At 37.9% G+C, this 18195-nt stretch overlaps 1 non-coding gene across 1 annotated transcript; it reads right to left on the bottom strand.

The window, feature by feature from the left end:
* Window positions 1-10487: 10487 nt before the first annotated feature.
* LOC118623069 lies at window positions 10488-10593 on the bottom strand. The gene has a single exon (XR_004958184.1). It is a non-coding gene; the product is annotated as a U6 spliceosomal RNA (small nuclear RNA).
* Between the last annotated feature and the right edge of the window lie 7602 nt (window positions 10594-18195).

Below are 18195 nucleotides of genomic sequence, written 5' to 3'. Positions count from 1 at the left end.
GCCACCCACACGACCCAACCAGGCCGGGGACTAACTGCAACCGAGGTATGTGCCCTTAGCAGGAACCAAACCCAGGTCTCTCTGGACCACAGGCCGACGCTCTAACCGCTGAGCCAAACCGACCAAGGCAGTTTCTTCATTTCTTACAGTTTTTTGTTTTTATCCTCACCCTAGGACATTTTTGCATTTATCCTCAGAGCAGGAGGGAAAGAAGGAGGAAGAGAGAGAGAAACATTAACATGAGAGAGACACATGGAATTGTTGCCACCCACACAACCCCGCTGGGGCTGGGGACAAACTGCAACCGAAGTACGTGCCCTTAGCGGGAACCGACCCTGGGACTCTCTGGTCTGCAGGCCAACACTCTAATTGCTAAGCCAAACCAGCCAGGGACATTTCTTCCAGTATTAACACTCTTCTTTTTTTTAAGTAATTGGAATGGTTAAGAGAATTTAATTTGCCATATTTATGCCTTTGATGCATTAGATTTATAAGCATTATTTAAGCACTTGGAGAAGTGCTCATTAAGTTATGCATTTGCTCTGTAGGCGTTTGAAATGTTTAAAATAAAATTCAACTCAAATTTATAAATGCAGTTAAAAATGTTTAAGGGGATTTAATTATCCAAATTTGTATTGACTGTTTCTTTAACATGAGCTAATCAAATATTAATCAAAGGAAAATGACAGATTAATTATTAATTTGCATAACATGATTACTAATTTAAACTCAAGGAAAACTGAATTTTTAATTTTGTAACTTTGGAAAATGAAATATTAATTTGATATCTCAGTAAATGTAAATAGTTTTCAGGGATGTAAAGTATAGCATAGGGAATACAGTCAATAAGATTGTAATAACTGTGTATGGTGTCAGATAGATACTAGATTTATCAGGGTGATCACTTCGTAAGTTATATAAATGTCTAATCACCATGTTGTACACCTGAAATTAATATAATATTGTATGTCAACTGTGATTGAAAAATAAAAAATTATTTTATGTAAATAGTTTTTGCTACTCGTAAAGATTCCTTTTCTGTCTAAGACACAAAAACAAACAAGTAGCCCTAGCCGGTTTGGCTCAGCGTTTAGAGCGTCGGCCTGCGGTCCAGAGAGACCCGGGTTCGGTTCCCGCTAAGGGCACGTACCTCGGTTGCAGTTTGTCTCCGGCCCTGGTTGGGTTGTGTGGGTGGCAGCCGCTAGATGTGTCCCTTTCGCGTCGATGTTTCTCTCTCTCTCTCTTCCTCTCCCTCCCTCACACTCTGTCTGAACAAAAAATGGAAAAATGTCCTCGGGTGAGGATTAAAACCAAACAAACAAACAAACAAACAAGTAAACCTCCTGACAATAGCAAAAGACAGACCCTAAATATATTTAAATGTAGATGACACCTAAATCCCCAAGTCTGTTTGCTACTTGGGGTCCTGAAATTTCTGGAATATAAATGATCCACAACAGTCTTCTTAATCTAAGGAAGAAAATTAGCAGCACTTTTGAAATTCCCTGTTAAATATAAAGCTCCTTTCACCACAGGGCATGGAATATGGAAAATGTTTGTATTACAAAACAGAATTGCTCGCTTAGTTTGTAAGTGATCTGTGTTAATCCATGCCTATTACTAAATAAATTACAAAAATGCTTCCATAGCTAGAAAGTCTCAGACCTGTCACCTCTTTCTCCCCCCACCCCACCCCACACCCCAGTTTCTCTTCTTCAGAGCAATACAAATACAATAAAGAATTGTGGCACCAGTGGATTCAAACACAAATGCAAAGCCTTAGATATTAGGAACGCTGAAACTGTACAATTCTCTTTTTTTCACTTTCAGTCTGCCCACACCTGCTCATGCAAAACTGCGAACTTGGCCACTACCATGGTGCAGGCACACAGCACTTCAACGGCTGCCTGGCCAGACTCAGGAGCTTCTTTCATGGCCTCGGGCTTCTCGTGCCACGGTGATGGTACGGTGGCAGACAGCCTGTACTGGGGCCAGTCACGAGACTCTCACACTGTAGGTGGCTATACACTTATTTGCTTTGGATGCTTCTTGCTATTCATATTTTTATTAAGAATAACAAAATTCCTACAACACTACCTTCTGGATTAGTTTAGTTGAGGAGTGTCCTGTGATGGCAGGCAAATTGTAAAATACACAACAAACAAAAATTACCATATACTAGTATTTCTCTATGTGAATCAATGTGTATCAGGGTTTCCTTGCTACTGTAAAACCAAAATAAAATTCAGAAATAAATTGGTTGTAAAAAAATAAATTGGATGCTTGGATGCTAAAGCTAACACAAGAATGCAACGCTCTTCTATCATCCTAGAGGTAAAACTTTTGTGTTTATTTAATCAACTTCCTTTATCTTTCAGTTGACTTTATTATAATCATATGTTATACATTAAAAACTATAAAATACATTGTCCTAATTTTTAAAAAACACTCTTTTCTCCTGCTTTATACATTGAAATTTCACATAAGATTTAATTTTTAGAAAGGATTCCCTGCTTTAAAAAAGTTTGAAAAGCCACTAATTTACATCAAGCAAACAGCTCCCAATTTTCTGCTAGGATTCCAGTCCTTTCCCTTTTTATTTTATACAGCATACCATCAGCAACATATAAATTTCCCTGAAGATTTTATGGTATTTCCTCTTTCTTCAATCTACAAAGGGTCCTTGTGGATTCTAAACTATATCCAACATTTTGGACCCAGCTTTCTAGGTAGATAAAACCTGACTTTACTTTAGCTATCCAAATATGATATTTGTTGATCACTGACACAGATCCTCTAGTCTGGGAAAGGTGGCTATGCTGCTCTGCCTCCACTTTAATTAAGTAGTCAATTAATTAACATATAATACTCAGAGAGAAAGAAAAACATCAATGTGAGAGAGAAACATCAATCCATTGCCTCTTAACACATCTCAACCAGGGACCAACCCACAACCTAGATATGTGCCCTGATCAGAATTGAACTTGCAACCTTTTTGGTGTATGGGACTAGAGGATGCTCCAACCAACTGAGCCACCTGGCTGGGCCGGGCTGCCCTTGCCTTTGGATTTTGCTAACCTCCCTGCATTGAGCCACTACCAATCTATTCAACTTGACTTGTAAAATGAAACCCATTTGCCACTGGCTCTTTTCCACACCCCGCTGTGCTCTGCAGCTTGATCATTCTATTCTTAAATCTGAGTTTTCCACCTCTCCCTTTCAACTACCTCACTCCTCCTTTGCCTTCACAGACCACACACCCACAGACACTTTATGAACTTCCTGAGTTCATGATGATCTCTTCTTCCCACAGGTTTATAATTTAATTTTGTCTAATAGCTGTCTTTGTTCTATAGTCTTCCCACCAGGATCATGGACTTCTGTAATTCTTCACAAGCTTGTGGTGATTGTAGGGATCTGTTCCTGAAGGGTGAAAAGAGACCTTAACGCACTTACATGTACTGAATTTAGTCTCAGTTTTGTCTGTCACTCAATGGATTTGCAATTTTCCCAAATCTTTTAAACTTCCATAGTCTCACTTTTTCCTCTGTAAAATGGGGATAACAGTATCTGTTGAGTTTTAGAATAGAGTTTTCATACATGGAATGTTCTGCTGCTTGTCTGGCTAATTACCTTTCTGGAATCACTGTGGATGAAAAACTGATCATCAAGTCATTCCAGTTCAGAAACCCGATCTTATTAGCATACCTAGAGCTGATAGGTTGTAAGAATCTGACTCATGAGACAGGTGGTTCTCTTTGCTTCTTTTCTACATTTTGTCCCTAATCCAAGGTTTCAAATGCTTTTTATACACCAATTACCTCCAAATGTCCAGGAAAATTGGAACCTTTCTACTAAACTTCATTGCCATACATAAAAATGGCCACTTGACATTTTCCCTGAGAGATCTCACAAGCTTCTCAAACTTAAGATAATCAAACTGAACTCTTGTTCACCTCATAACATCTACATTCACACTCAGAACCATTTTTAATTGATTGCTCTTGTAACCTTGCTCATTTTAGTGAATGGATGGTGACTCTTCAACCCAAATGCTCAAGCCATAATCCTAGAACTTGCTCTTTAAGCTCTTCCCCTACATACAATCAATCACCAAGTCCTAGTAATCCTATTTTCTAAACATATCACAAATTGGTCCTCTTCTGTCTACAGCCACCACTCTTATTCAAGTTACCATTATCCCTTGAATGGATTTATAAAATTCTCCTACTTGATCTCTCCATTTTTAATTGATTGCCTCCAATTCATTCTTTATGCAACAACCAGAAGGATTTTTTTAAAAGCACAAATGTCATCATGTCTAATCTTATGTTTATACTAAAAATAAATCCAAACTGCCTCCAAGTTGTCTCTAAGGCCCTTTGTGATCTCGTCCCTGCTACCCCTGCAGGCTCTTTTCATGTGACCCTTCTCTCTCTTAATTTCTTCCAACCTGTTGGCCTTTCAGATTCTCAAATACTCCAAGCTCTTTGCTACCTTCTGTCTGACAGTTTTCCCTGCGTTCCACTGTCTGGTTAACTCCTAGCTCCACTTAAAGTATTAGAAAAACCTTTTTAATCTTCTAGTCTACTATAGCACTTAGAATGAGATGTTTTTATTATGTTATTCCTGGTTTGTCTGTCTCCCCTCTGGACTGTAACATGAGGGCAGGAACTACTTACTACTGTTAACACTGTCTGGTGCCTGCCATATACTATGGACTCAAGAAGTATTTGAAGACTGAATTAATACACATTTATTTACTTTCTAGTAATTAGTATCCAAGTTACTTATTTTCCTGGTATCTGAAAAACAGTTAAAAGGAAATGTACTTGCTTGATAAGCATGGACAATTAGAACCTAGGTATTTGCAAAGGGTCAGGAAAAACTTTGTTCCATAATGTTTACCTCTTTTGTCTCATGTGAGCATCTCTTTTGATTGGATTTGGCTGGATAAACATTACCAGTTTCTTCCTTCTCGCTTTAGTTCCTCTGCCCTTCTTATAGGTCCTTGTGACTACAATTATGTTGCTTCAGACAGTCATAATATTATTGATTGGGTAATAGAATTAGTCTACTACTAACAGTAATTGCAACCACAAACACTTACATCATACTTTGTGTTTTCTAAGTGCTCTTAATGTACATTATCTCCTTTAATCTTGGAGTCTGGGACTGAAGATGCATCCTGCTACCTTGATTCATTTGGATGGTTCCCAAAGCTTTATCTGCAGGACGGACTAGTCCAGTTGAGGGCTGAAGTCCTGCTTTCTTATGTTGCCTTTTGGTAGTCTCAAGATAGTGACCTTTTTCTTACCCCATTCTCAAATTCTGAAGACTCAGTTTACTGACTATAATTCCTTCTAGGATTGTAGGAGCAGGTAAATGAGATAATAAAAGAAACTGATATTTGTTGAGTGCTTACTCTGTGCCAGACAATGTCCTAAATGCTTTAATCACACTAATTTATTCAGTGCTCACAACTACCCCCAAGTTACAAGAAGTTGGTAGCATTGCTATACCTATTTATAAAGGGATAACTGAGCCACAAGAAATTTAAGTCATTTGTCTCCTTGCTAATAACTCAGGAGTTTGGGATATCAACCCAGCAGACTGATTCCAGAGTCCGTGCTTTTAAGCAGCATATACATGAATGTTTACTTTTTTAAGCATTTATTATTTAATCCACTTATCAAAATTTTAAGGAAAGCTTACTGTGTAACAGGCATAAAGCTCAGTGCAGAAGATAGCTTGCCTCTAGTGGGGAAGATGGATTTGGACAAATGACTGTGGGTGCGATATGTGTTATGAAAGTAAGGGAACACTGGGCAGTGGGTGGAAGCAGAGAGCTAAGGACCTAGTCTAATCTGGGGGTCAGAAAGGCCTCCTTGAGGGAGAGGTGTTTAGCTGACTCCTGAAGGCTATGCATGCACAGATTAAACAAAGGGGAAGAGGGGAGATCGACAACAGGGCACAACCTTCCACGAAGGCTTGAGGATCTAAAAAAGTCAATACAGGTGGTGTTTCTAGAGCAGGGAGGCAAGTGGACTGAGATAATGCTGGAGAAAAAGCACTGCTTCCCATTGCAAAGGGCCCCAGGTGCCATACAAATTTGGTGTTTTATTCTAAGTGCCTTGAGAAACTATTGAAAAGATTTGAAGAATGTAGTTTTTAAAAGATGGCTTCATGCCCTAGCCGGTTTGGCTCAGTGGTTAGGAGAGACATGGGTTCTGTTTCCACCAAGGGCATGTACCTTGGTTGCAGTTTGTCCCCGGCCCTGGTTGGGTCGTGTGGGTGGCAACCACTTGATGTGTCCCTTTCACGTCGATGTTTCTCTTTCTCTCTCCCATCCCCTCTCTCCCTCCCACTCTATCTGAACAAAAAATGAAAAAATGTCCTCAGGTGAGGATAAAATAATAATAATAACAATAATCACCTTAAATGTAAATGTATTGAATGCTCTGATAGAAAGACACAGAGTAGCTGATTGGATAAGAAAGCATGACTCATCTATATGTTTTTTACAAGAGACCCACCTCACAACAAAAGACTCACATAGGTTGAAAGTGAAGGGATGGAAAAAAATCTTCCAAGCAAACGGCAAGGAAAAAAAAGCTGGGGTTGCAATACTCATATCTGATAAAATAGATTTCAAAATGAAGGCCATACCTAGAGACAAAGAAGGCCACTACATAATATTGAAAAGATCTATCCAACAGGAAGATATAACCTTGATAAACATATATGCACCCAATATAAGAGCACCAACATATATTAAAAATTTTTTGGAGGACTTCAGAGGAGAAATAGACAGCAATACAATCATAGCAGGGGACGTAAACACCCTGCTCACATCACTGGATAGATCCTCTAGACAAAAAATTGGCAAGGAAGCAGATACTCTAAATGAAGCTCTAGACGAAATGGATTTAATAATACCTACAGAGAATTACATCCCAAAACTATAGACTTCACATTCTTCTCAAGTGCACATGGGACATTCTCAAAAATAGACCACATGTTAGGGCACAAACTAAGTCTCCACAAGTTCAAGAAGATTAAAATCATATCAAGCAGTTTCTCAGATCACAATGGCATGAAACTAGAAATCAATTGCAACAAGAACATGCAAAGACATTTGAACACATGGAGGCTAAATAGCATGTTATTAAACAATGAATGGGTTACCAAGGAGATCAAGGAAGAAATTAAAAACTTCCTGGAAACCAATGTAAATGAACACACAACACAAAATCTATGGGATGCAGCAAAAGCAGTTCTGAGCAGGAAGTTCATAGCACTACAGGCCTAACTCAAGAAGCAAGAAAATTTTCTAATAGACCATCTAACCTTACAACTTAAAGAACTAGAAAGCAAAAATAAAGAAAACCCCAGAACAAGTAGAAGGAAGGAAATAGTAAAGATCAGATCAGAAATAAATGACATAGAGACCCAAAAAACAATTCAAAGGATCAAGGAAACAAAGAGCTGGTTCTTTGAAAAGATGAACAAGATTGATGGACCCTTAGCTAAACTCACCAAAAAACAAAGAGAGAGAACCCAAATACACAAAATCAGAAATGAAAGAGGAGAAGTAACAACTGACACCACAGAAATACAAAAGATCGTTAACAACTACTATGAACAATTATATGGCAACAAATTCGACAATCTAAGTGAAATGGACAAATTTCTAGAAAAACATAGTCTCCCAAACTGGACCGGGAAGAAATAGAAAACTTGAACAGACCGATAACAACAAAAGAAATTGAAGATGTAATCAAGACTCTCCCAGCAAACAAAAGCCCAGGCTCGGATGGCTTCACCGGGGAGTTTTACCGAACATTCAAAAAAGAACTAACACCATTCTCCTCAAACTATTTCAAAAAATTCAAGAAGAAGGAAGACTTCCAAACTCGTTCTATGAAGCCAGCATAATTCTAATTCCAAAACCAGAAAAAGACATTACAAAGAAAGAAAACTACAGGCCCATATCCCTGATGAACATAGATGCCAAAATTCTGAACAAAATACTAGCAAATCGGATCCAGCAATATATCAAAAAAATTATTCACCATGACCAAGTGGGATTCATTCCAGGGATGCAAGGCTGGTACAATATTTGCAAATCAATAAATGTGATACACCAGATAAATAAAATGAAGAATAAAAATCACATGGTCATATCAATAGATGCTGAAAAAGCCTTCGACAAAATCCCGCACACATAAAAACGCTCAGCAATGTGGGAATAGAGGGATCCTATCTCAATATAATAAAGTCCATATATGAAAGACCTACAGCCAATGTCATACTCAATGGGTAAAAACTAAAAGCATTTCCCTTAAGAACAGGAACAAGACAGGCATGCCCACTTTCTCCAGTCTTATTTAACATATTACTGGAAGTCTTAGCCACAGCAATGAGACAGGAAGAAAAAATAAAAGGGATCCAAATTGGAAAGGAGGAAGTGAAACTGTCATTATTCACAGATGACATGATATTACACGTAGAAAACCCCAAAGACTCCATCAAAAATTTACTATACTTAATAAATGAATTTGGCAAAGTAGCAGGATACAAAATTAACGTCAAAAAATCGACGGCATTCTTATACACCAATGATGAACTCACAGAAATAGAAACTAAAAAACCAATCCCATTTACCATCGTGGCAAAAAAATTAAGATACCTAGGAATAAACTTAACCAAAGAAATAAATGACCTATTCTAATAAAACTACAGGACATTGAAAAAAGAAATAGAGGAAGATATAAAAAAGTGGAAGCACATCCCTTGTTCATGGATTGGAAGAATTAACTTCATTAAAATGTCCATATTACCCAAAGCAATCTATAGATTCAATGCAATCCCCATCAAAATACCAACGACATACTTCACAGAACAAGAACAAATACTTCAAAAGTTCATATGGAACCACAAAAGACCTCAAATAGCCACAGCAATCTTAAAAAAGAAGGACAAAGTAGGTGGGATCACAATACCAGATATCAGGTTATACTACAAAGCTACTGTAATCAAAACAGCCTGGTACTGGCACAAGAACAGGCATATTGACCAGTGGAACAGAACTGAGAACCCAGAAATAAACCCAAGACATTATGCTCAATTAATATTTGAGAAAGGAGGCAAGAGCATACAGTGGAGTAAAGACAGCCTCTTTAATAAAAAAGCTGTGGTGCATATACACAATGAGTACTATGCATCTGTAAGAAAGAAAGATCTCTTATCCTTTGAGATGACATGGAGGGATCTGGAAAGTATTATCCTAAGTGAAACAAGCCAAGCAGAGAAAGACAAATACCATATGATCTCACTTATTTGTGGAATATAATGAACATAACAGTCTGAGGAATAAGGTAAACCCAGAGACGTGAAAGTTGGATACAGACTGACAACCCTCAGAAGAAGTGGTGGTTGGGGGGTGGGAAGAGATAAGCCACAGAACTTATATGCATGTACGCATAAACAAGGGACATGGACAACAAAGCCAGGGACAGGGTTGGGTGGGGTGGGGAGAAGGGTGTCAATGAGTAAAAAAGGAGAAACTTCTGTAACAAAAATAAAATAAATAAATAAATAAATAATAATAATAGCTAGAAAGAAAGATTGTATTTAGTGAAACTAAAATTCAACACCAGCACTCAATTTTGACACAAATGCCAAACTGGTGAAGTCCAACTTAATGAGGCTCTGCCATGCCTGTTACTAGGCTTGAAGTGTTTGTTCCTTTTAATAAGTCCAAAGCTTTTCTTCCTCCATTTCCACCTCCAACACAATTTTTTTCTACAACAGTAACTTAATTAGCAGTATCTGTCTCCATATTATACAGGTATGCTTTTTCAACCTTGGATAGAATAATGTGCCTTTGAATAATAGGAACTTAAATTCATAGGGCTCCATGTGGTGTGTTTTCCTTGTCCCTGAGTATGAAGTGCTGGCTTTTTCACGCAGTCGTGGCTGTGCTTCGCATACCCATCACCCCCATCCTTAGCCATCGCAGTGAGAGAAGAATTAGAGCAAGAATACACTTAGTTTAGAAGAAGAAAAAAATTAGCAGATGTCCCTTTCTCAAATCCTAAGGTGTTTGGGGCCAAGCGATTATTTCTGTGTATATTTATAACTGTATATACAACTTTGCAAGTAGCTTTTTAACCTAGTAGGGGAGAAAACAACCATAGCTACTCCTTGCAGTCCTTGGTTCCAGGGCTTTACCTGGTTTTCTAGTCCATTGCTGCCAGATCTTCCTGGGTTTTTAAACTAAGGCCTCCCAGCTCACATGGACTACCACTTAGTATAGCTAAAGTTCAAAGGGACTTAAAAATTTTTATTGCAGTAAAATATGCATACCATAAAATTTACCATCATAGCCATTTTTAAGTGTATAGTTCAGTGTTATTAAATAGATTCATAATGTCGTGCAACCATCAGCACCATCCATGTCTCAAGGGAACTTTTTTTTTCTTAAAAATATGGAACGTGTCACGAATTTGCGTGTCATCCTTGCTTAGGGCCATGCTAATCTTCTCTATATCATTCCAATTTTAGTATATATGCTGCAGATACAAGCACTCAATGAAACTTTTAAAAACGAACCTTTATGCCCGGCCTGTGTGGCTCAGTGGTTGAGCGTTGACCCATGCACAAGAAGTCACCAGTTCGATTCCCGGTCAAGGCACATGCCCAGATTGTGGGCTAAATCCCCAGTGGGGGGCATGCAGGAGGTGGCCAATCGATGTTCTCTCTCACCAATGTTTCCATCTCCCTCTCCCTCTTCCTTTCTCTTTCTCTAAAATCAATAAAGAAAAAAAAAATTAAAAACAAACCTTTATTTTCTAACTTGTTCTTTTTATTTTTATTTTTTATTTTTTATTTATTTTTTTGTTACAGATATTTCATCTTTTTTACCCCATTGGCACCCCCCTCCCCACTCCACCCCCACCCTAACTTGTTCTTTGAAGTCAATGTTACCCTAATACCCGAACCAGATAAAGACATCACAAGAAAAAAAAGCTACAGATCAATATCTCTCATAAACATAGATGTAAAAGTCCTCAAAAAAATTAGCAAATCAAATCCATCAATGTATAAAAAATTATATACCACCACTAAGTTGGATTAATTCCAGATATGCAAGCTTATCCAACACTTGAAAATCAATCAATGTAGTTCAACACATCAACAGACTGAAGAAGAAAAATCATATATTCATATTAATTGATGAAAAAGTATTAGACAAAATTGAGCACCTATATTATGATGAAAACTCTCAGAAAACTAGGAACAAAGAGGCACTTTTTCAACTTGATTTAAAAAAGCATCTACAAAAAACCTATATGAACCTTCAATTTAATAATGAGAAACTGGCCCTGGCCTGTTTGGCTCAGCGGTTAGAGTGTTGGCCTGCAGTCCAGAGAGACCTGGGTTCGGTGCCCGCTAAGGGCATGTACCTCAGTTGCAGTTTGTCCCCGGCCCTGGTTGGGTCGTGTGGGTGGCAACCACTCGATGTGTCCCTTTCACGTCGATGTTTTTTTCTCTCTCTCTCTCCCTCCCACTCTATCTGAACAAAAAATGGAAAAATGTCCTCAGGTGAGGATAAAAGAAAAAAAATTTTAGTAATAATGAGAAACTGTATGCTTTCCACTTAAGATTGGGAAAAAAACCCCACTGTCCTCTCTTATCACTTTTATTTAATAACATCTTGGAAGCCCTATCTAGTGCAATAAGACAAGAAAAAGATATAACAAGTAAACAGGCTGAGAAGAAAGAATTAAAGCTCAGCTTTACTGACAAAGGTAGGCATTTCAAGTCTCTTTTAGAATTTATAGACTTTATTGCATATTTGTTTTATATTTTAAAGATGTCTACTCTTATTTTTAGTATTGCTTTTCTTTTATTTCTTTTGGGTTTAATTTGCTGTTTTTTTTCCCTAGCTTCTTAAGATGTAAACGTAGATCATGTGGATTTTTTCATCTTTCTTCTTCTAAAATAAATATATACATTTAAAGCTATGAGTTTCCTGTTAAGCCCTGCTTTATCAGCATCAATATTTTGATGTCATATTTTTATTATTTAGTTTAAATATTTTCTGATTCCACTGTAATTTTTCTTAGACCTACAAGCTATTTAAAAATGTACTGCTTAATTTCCAAACATTTGTGGGTTTTGTAGACATCTTCCTATTATTGATTTCTAGTTTGATTCCACTGTAACCAGAGAACACACTTAGTATGATTTCAGTTCTTTGAAATGTATTGAGACTTGCTTTATGGCCTAGCATGTGATTTTGATAAGTGTTCATATGCTCTTGAAAATGAAATGTATGTGGCAATTGCTAAGTGTAATGTTCTATATCTGTCAATTTGGTTACCTGAGTTGTTCAAATCTTTCAAACTTTGTTAGGGTTGGTGCATTTTAATTTTTAATTTTTATGTATTGAATTATTTTTATTCAGTTTATTGAGGCAACATTGGTAAACAAAATTCCACAGGTTTTAGGTACACAATTCTACAACACATCATCTGTATACTGTAATGTGTGTTCACCACCCCCAGTCAGGTCTCCATTCATCACCATTTATCCTCCCTATACCCTCTTCCACCACCCCCATTGTCTGTGTCCATGAGTTTTTCCTCTTTTGCTCAATGCCTTCATTCTTCCTACAAGGTTGGTGCATTTTGATTTTGCCTTCATTACCAGGCTGTGATCTTTCTGAGGTCTCAGTCAGAAGTGTGGATGTTGCTATTCCACCTTGGTGGGCCTTGTACTCCAACCTCTGTCTCCTCAGTACTAAGCTGCTGTAAGACCTGGGCTCAGCACTTTAGCCTCACAGCTGCTGCTTCCTGTTAGTGTTCTTCAGTTTGCTCAGCTTGCTCAGCTTGGGAACTGGCAAACATCACAAGGGGAGACTGCCTTCCGGGTTTACTTCACTACAATTTCCTCCTCTCCAGAATGTTATCATCCAAATCCCAGGTACTTTGGCAACTTTAAACTCCAATCTATCTCCTTAGCCCAGTGAAGTACAGCCATTCACTCCATTTTCCGTTCTGTGAAGTGTGCCAGGGTGAATATGGAGTTCACCTTGCTGTGCCTACCTTCTCTTCAGGGTCATCTGCATTGGTCCCTCTCCCATGCCTTCAAATGGTTGTATCACATATTTTTTCTAGCTGTCAACAGTTGTTCTCAGTGACTGGAATAAAAATGTTTTCTTTTTACAATGTGGCACACTCTATACTACAAATAAAAAATACCTAAAAGAACTCAAGAGATTGAAATTAAAAATTACAAAAGTATAAACACTGATACAGATCACAGTACTCCCACCTAATCTAAGACCATCCTCAAGTGTCTGGACTTAAGCTTTCTGTTTGAATCAAATGCCCTTTCTTTCTCACCTTCAGTTTAGTTCTTTGACAAAAGCACTGTACAAAGTCAAGGTTAGGTTTCTGGACTTCTATATAAAGTTATGTGATTATGGAAAACCCCCTTTCTTTTAACACTTTGGTTTTATTATTAATCAAGAACAATGGGCATTCACACCTGCTTAAGACTTCTCAGGAATCAGCAGGGCAAGTGCTTACCCTGTCTTCCCAACAGAGCTGGTATGAGCTCAGCTTAGGTGCGAAGGCAAGGTTCACATCCCCGTAGACATGTGGGTGCCTTAACAATTTTTTAGCTCTTAGACAATTTCTTCTCCACGCTCTATTTTTATTTTCTTCCTCTAATTAGAACTGAGAATTAGACACAAATGTGATTGCTATCTCTTCCCCCCATCTGGGTCAGATTGTCCTGCTAAAACCCTAGAATAAAAAAACATACAGGCCCTGGCCATTTCTGTTCAGTGGTTAGAGCATGGGGGGCCCATGGACCAAAGGGTTGTGGGTTTGATTCCCGGTCAAGGGCACATGCCTCAGTTGCTGGTTTGATTCCCAATCCCGACCCAGGGCCGTTGTGGGAGGCAACCAATAAATAAGTCACTCTCACATTGATGTTTCTCTCTTTCTCCCTTCCTCTCTTCCACTCTATCTAAAAATTAATGGAAAAATATTGTTGGGTGAGAATTAACAAACAAAAAAAAGAACACAGGTGTTTGAGTGGGATGCTAGTTTGGGGAGAGCTGGCTGGCCAGGTAGGCCTGACCAGGATGATTCTCTGTAGACAGGCCATAGAGAAACATAAACTATCAGAAAGGCTTTGATCAGTGTGAAAATTGAACAAAAAGAGCCATTTGTGTGATTCAGAAGTTGAATGACATTAAGTTGGACAACTAGGTGGATATGTTGTTATGAGTAGAATTACCTCTTAGCCTCAATTTTTGAACCTTAGGGAACAGGGCTTCAGTGGCACAGCCCCACTTGGCCTCTGACTACTTTGTCTAGGCTTTATCTCTCACCAATTCCCTTTTGGTTGCCATGAACTCCTTTAGGTATTTACCAATGTCAGTGTGGTTGGTGTCTTGCTGTCATGTCATAATCACCTCATATGTCTGCTCAGCTGCTTCATGTGCTCAGTTTATAGCTTGAGTTTGTTTTTGTTTTTTAATCTTTACTTTTTAAAGTATTACAGATATCCCCTCATTTTTCCCCCATTAACTCCCTCCTCCCTGCTCTCAACCCCTCTTGTCTTCCCCACACTATTGTCTGTGTCCATTGGTTGTGCATATATGCATATAAGTTCTTTGGTTTATCTCTTTCTGCACTTCCTATCCTCCTTCCCTCTGAGGTTTGTCAGTCTGTTCCCTACTTCCATGTCTCTTGATCTATTTTGATAGTCAACCTATTTTGCTCATTATATTCTATAAATATGTGAGATCATGTGGTACTTGTATTTCTCTGACTGGCTTATTTTGCTTAGCATAATACTCTCCAGGTCCCTCTATGTTGTCTCAAAGGGTAAAAGATCTTTCTTTCTTATAGCTGCATAGTATTCCATTGTGTAAATTTACCACAGCTTTTTTATCCACTCATCTACTGATGGACACTTGGGCTGTTTTCAGATCTTAGCAACTGTAAATAGTGCTGCTATGAACATAGTGGAACATATATTCTTTCTGATTGGTGTTTCAGACTTCTTAAGATATATTCCAAGAAGTGGAATCACTGGGTCAAATGGCAGTTCTACTTTTAATTTTCTGAGGAAACACTATATTGTTTTCCATAGTGGTTTCACCAGTCTGCATTCCCACCAGCAGTATACTAGAGTCCCCTTTTCTCCACCCCTCGCCAACACTTGTTTGATGATTTGTTGATGGCAGCCATTCTGGCAGGTGTGAGGTTATACCTCATAGTCATTTTAGTTTTCATCTCTCTGGTGGTTAGTGACATTGATAATTTTTTCATATGTCTCTTGGCCATTTGTATGTCCTGTTTAGAGAAGTGTCTATTCAGGTCCTCTGCCCATCTGCCCATTTTTAATTGTATTTTTGTCTTCCTTTCGTTGTGTTATATGACTACTCTATATATTTTGGATATTAATCCCTTATCTGATGTATCATTGGTAAATGTGTTCTACTAGAGAGTGGGTTCCCTTTCCATTTTGATGCTGGTTTCTTTTGCCATGCAGTAGCTTTTTAGTTTGATGTGGTCCCATTTATTAATTTTTTTCTTTATTTCTTTTGCCCTAGGTGATATATTGGTAGAAATTCTGCTAACTGTGATGTCGGAGATTTTTCTGCTTACCTTTTCTTCTAATATTTTTATGTTTTCATGACTTACATTTAAGTCTTTTATCCATTTTGAGTTTATTCTTGTGTATGGTGTAAGTTGGTGGTCTAGTTTCATTTTTTTGCATGTAGTTGTCCAATTTTCCCAGCATCATTGATTGAAGAGACTGTCTTTACTTCATTGTATGCTCTTGCCTCCTTTGTCAAATATTAGTTGAGCATAATGATTTGGGTCAATATCTGGGTTCTCTGTTCTGTTCCATTGATCTGTATGCCTGTTTTTGTGCCAGTACCAGGCTGTTTTGATTACAAGGTTTTATACTATAACTTAATATTTGGTATTGTGATTCCTCCCACTTTGTTCTTTTTTAAGATTGTTGTGGTTATTTGGGGTCCTTTTTGGTTCTGTATAAACTTTGCTTTTGGTAGTATGGACATTTTATTTATTTATTGTTTATTCTCACCTGAGGACATTTTTGTATTTATCTTCAGGTAGAGTGGGAGGGACGGTGGGGGTGGGGGGGCAGGGAAAGAGAGAGAGAAAAACATTGATGAGAGAGAGACACATCAACTGGTTGCCACCCACACAACCCCAATTGGGGCTGGGGACTAACCACAACCAAGGCACGTGCCCTTAGCAGGAACTGAACCCGGGACTTTCTTGTCCACGGGCCGATGCTCTAATTGCTGAACCAAACTGGCCAGGGCAGTATGGACATTTTAATGATGTTGATTCTTCCAATCCATGAACATCATATATGCTTTCATTTTTTAATGTCTTCTTTTATTTCTTTTTTCAATGTCCTGTACTTTTCTGAGAACAGGTCTTTTAACTCCTTGGCTAAGTTTATTCCTAGATATCTTATATATTTTTTGCAATGGTAAATGAGATTAGTGTGTAAGAATGCCATTAATTTTTGGATGTTAATTTTGAATCCTGATACTTTGCCAAATTCATTTATTAAACCTAGTAGTTTTCTGATGGAGTCTTTAGGGTTTTCTATGATAAACAAGATTGATGAAACTTTAGCCAGACTTACCAAGAAACAGAAAGAGAGGACCAAAGTAAACAAAATCAGGAACAAAAGAGGAAAATTAACAACTGACACCACAGAAATACAAAGGATTATTAGAAAATACTATGAACAATTATAAGCCAACACATTGGACAACCTAGGCAAATGGACAAATTCCTAGAATCATACAGTCTTCCAAAACTCAACTGGAAGAAAACATGAACAAACCAATACCGACTAAAGAAATTAAAGTAGTAATTCATAAACTCCAAACAAAAGCCTGTGTTCAGATGGCTTCACCATCTGAACAGGAATTTTACTGAACATTCAAAGAACTAACACCTATTCTCCTCAAACTATTCCAAAAAAATTCAAGAAGGAAGATTTCCAAGCTCTTTTTATGAGGCCAGAATAATCCTAATTCCAAGACCAGATAAAGACACTACAAAGAAAGAAAATTAGAGGCCAATATCCCTGATGTACATAGACACCAAATTCCTAAACAAAATATTAGTAAATCAGATCTGGCAATGTATTAAAAAAATTACTCACCATGACCAAGTGGGATTCACCCCAGGGATGCAAGGCTGGTACATTACTCACAAATCAATAAATGTGATACACCACAGAAACAAAATGAAAGGTAAAAATCATATGATCATATCAATAGGTGCTTAAAAAGCATTTGAAAAAATCCAGCATCCATTTCTGATAAAAAAGCTCAGCAAAGTGGGAATAGAGGGATCATATCTCAATATAATAAAGGCCATATATTAAAAACCTACAGCCAGCATCATCTTCAATGAACAAAAACTAAAAACATTTTCCCTAAGAACAGGCTCAAGACAAGGATATCCACTTTTGTCACTCTTATTCTTTTTTTTTTTAAATTAATTAATTTATTTTTGTTACAGATGTTTCTCCTATTCCCCCCACTGATTCCCTCCTCCCCCTCCCTCCCCACCCTGTCCCCAGCTTTGTTGTCCATGTCCATTGTTCATGCATACATGCATATAAATTCTGTGGTTTATCTTCCCCTCACCCCCTGTTCTGGGGATTGTCAGTCTGTACCCCACTTCTAATCCTCAGACTATTATGTTCATTATATTCCACAAATAAGTGAGATCATATAATACTTGTCTTTCTCTGTTTGAGCATTTCTTCATATGTCTCTTGGCCATTTGTATGTCCTATTTGGAGAGGTGTCTATTCAGCTCCTCTGCCCATTTTTTAATTGGGTTCTTTGTCTTCCTTTTGTTGAGTTTTATGAGCACTCTATATATATTGGAAATTAACCCTTTATCTAATGTATCATTGGCAATGATGTTCTCCCATACAGCGGGTTGCCTTTCCATTTTGATGGTTGTTTCTTTTGCTGTGCAGAAGCTTTTGAGTTTGATGTAGTCCCATGTGTTCATTTTCTCCTTTGTTTCTGTTGCCTTAGGTGATGTATCAGTGAAAATTCTGCTGTGTATGATGTCTGAAACTTTGTTGCCT

This window comes from Molossus molossus, unplaced genomic scaffold (genome assembly GCF_014108415.1).
Source record: "Molossus molossus isolate mMolMol1 unplaced genomic scaffold, mMolMol1.p scaffold_m16_p_9, whole genome shotgun sequence".
NCBI lineage: Eukaryota > Metazoa > Chordata > Mammalia > Chiroptera > Molossidae > Molossus > Molossus molossus.
Note: the sequence above shows the minus strand (reverse complement) of the source record. Positions and strands in the feature narration are given on the sequence as shown.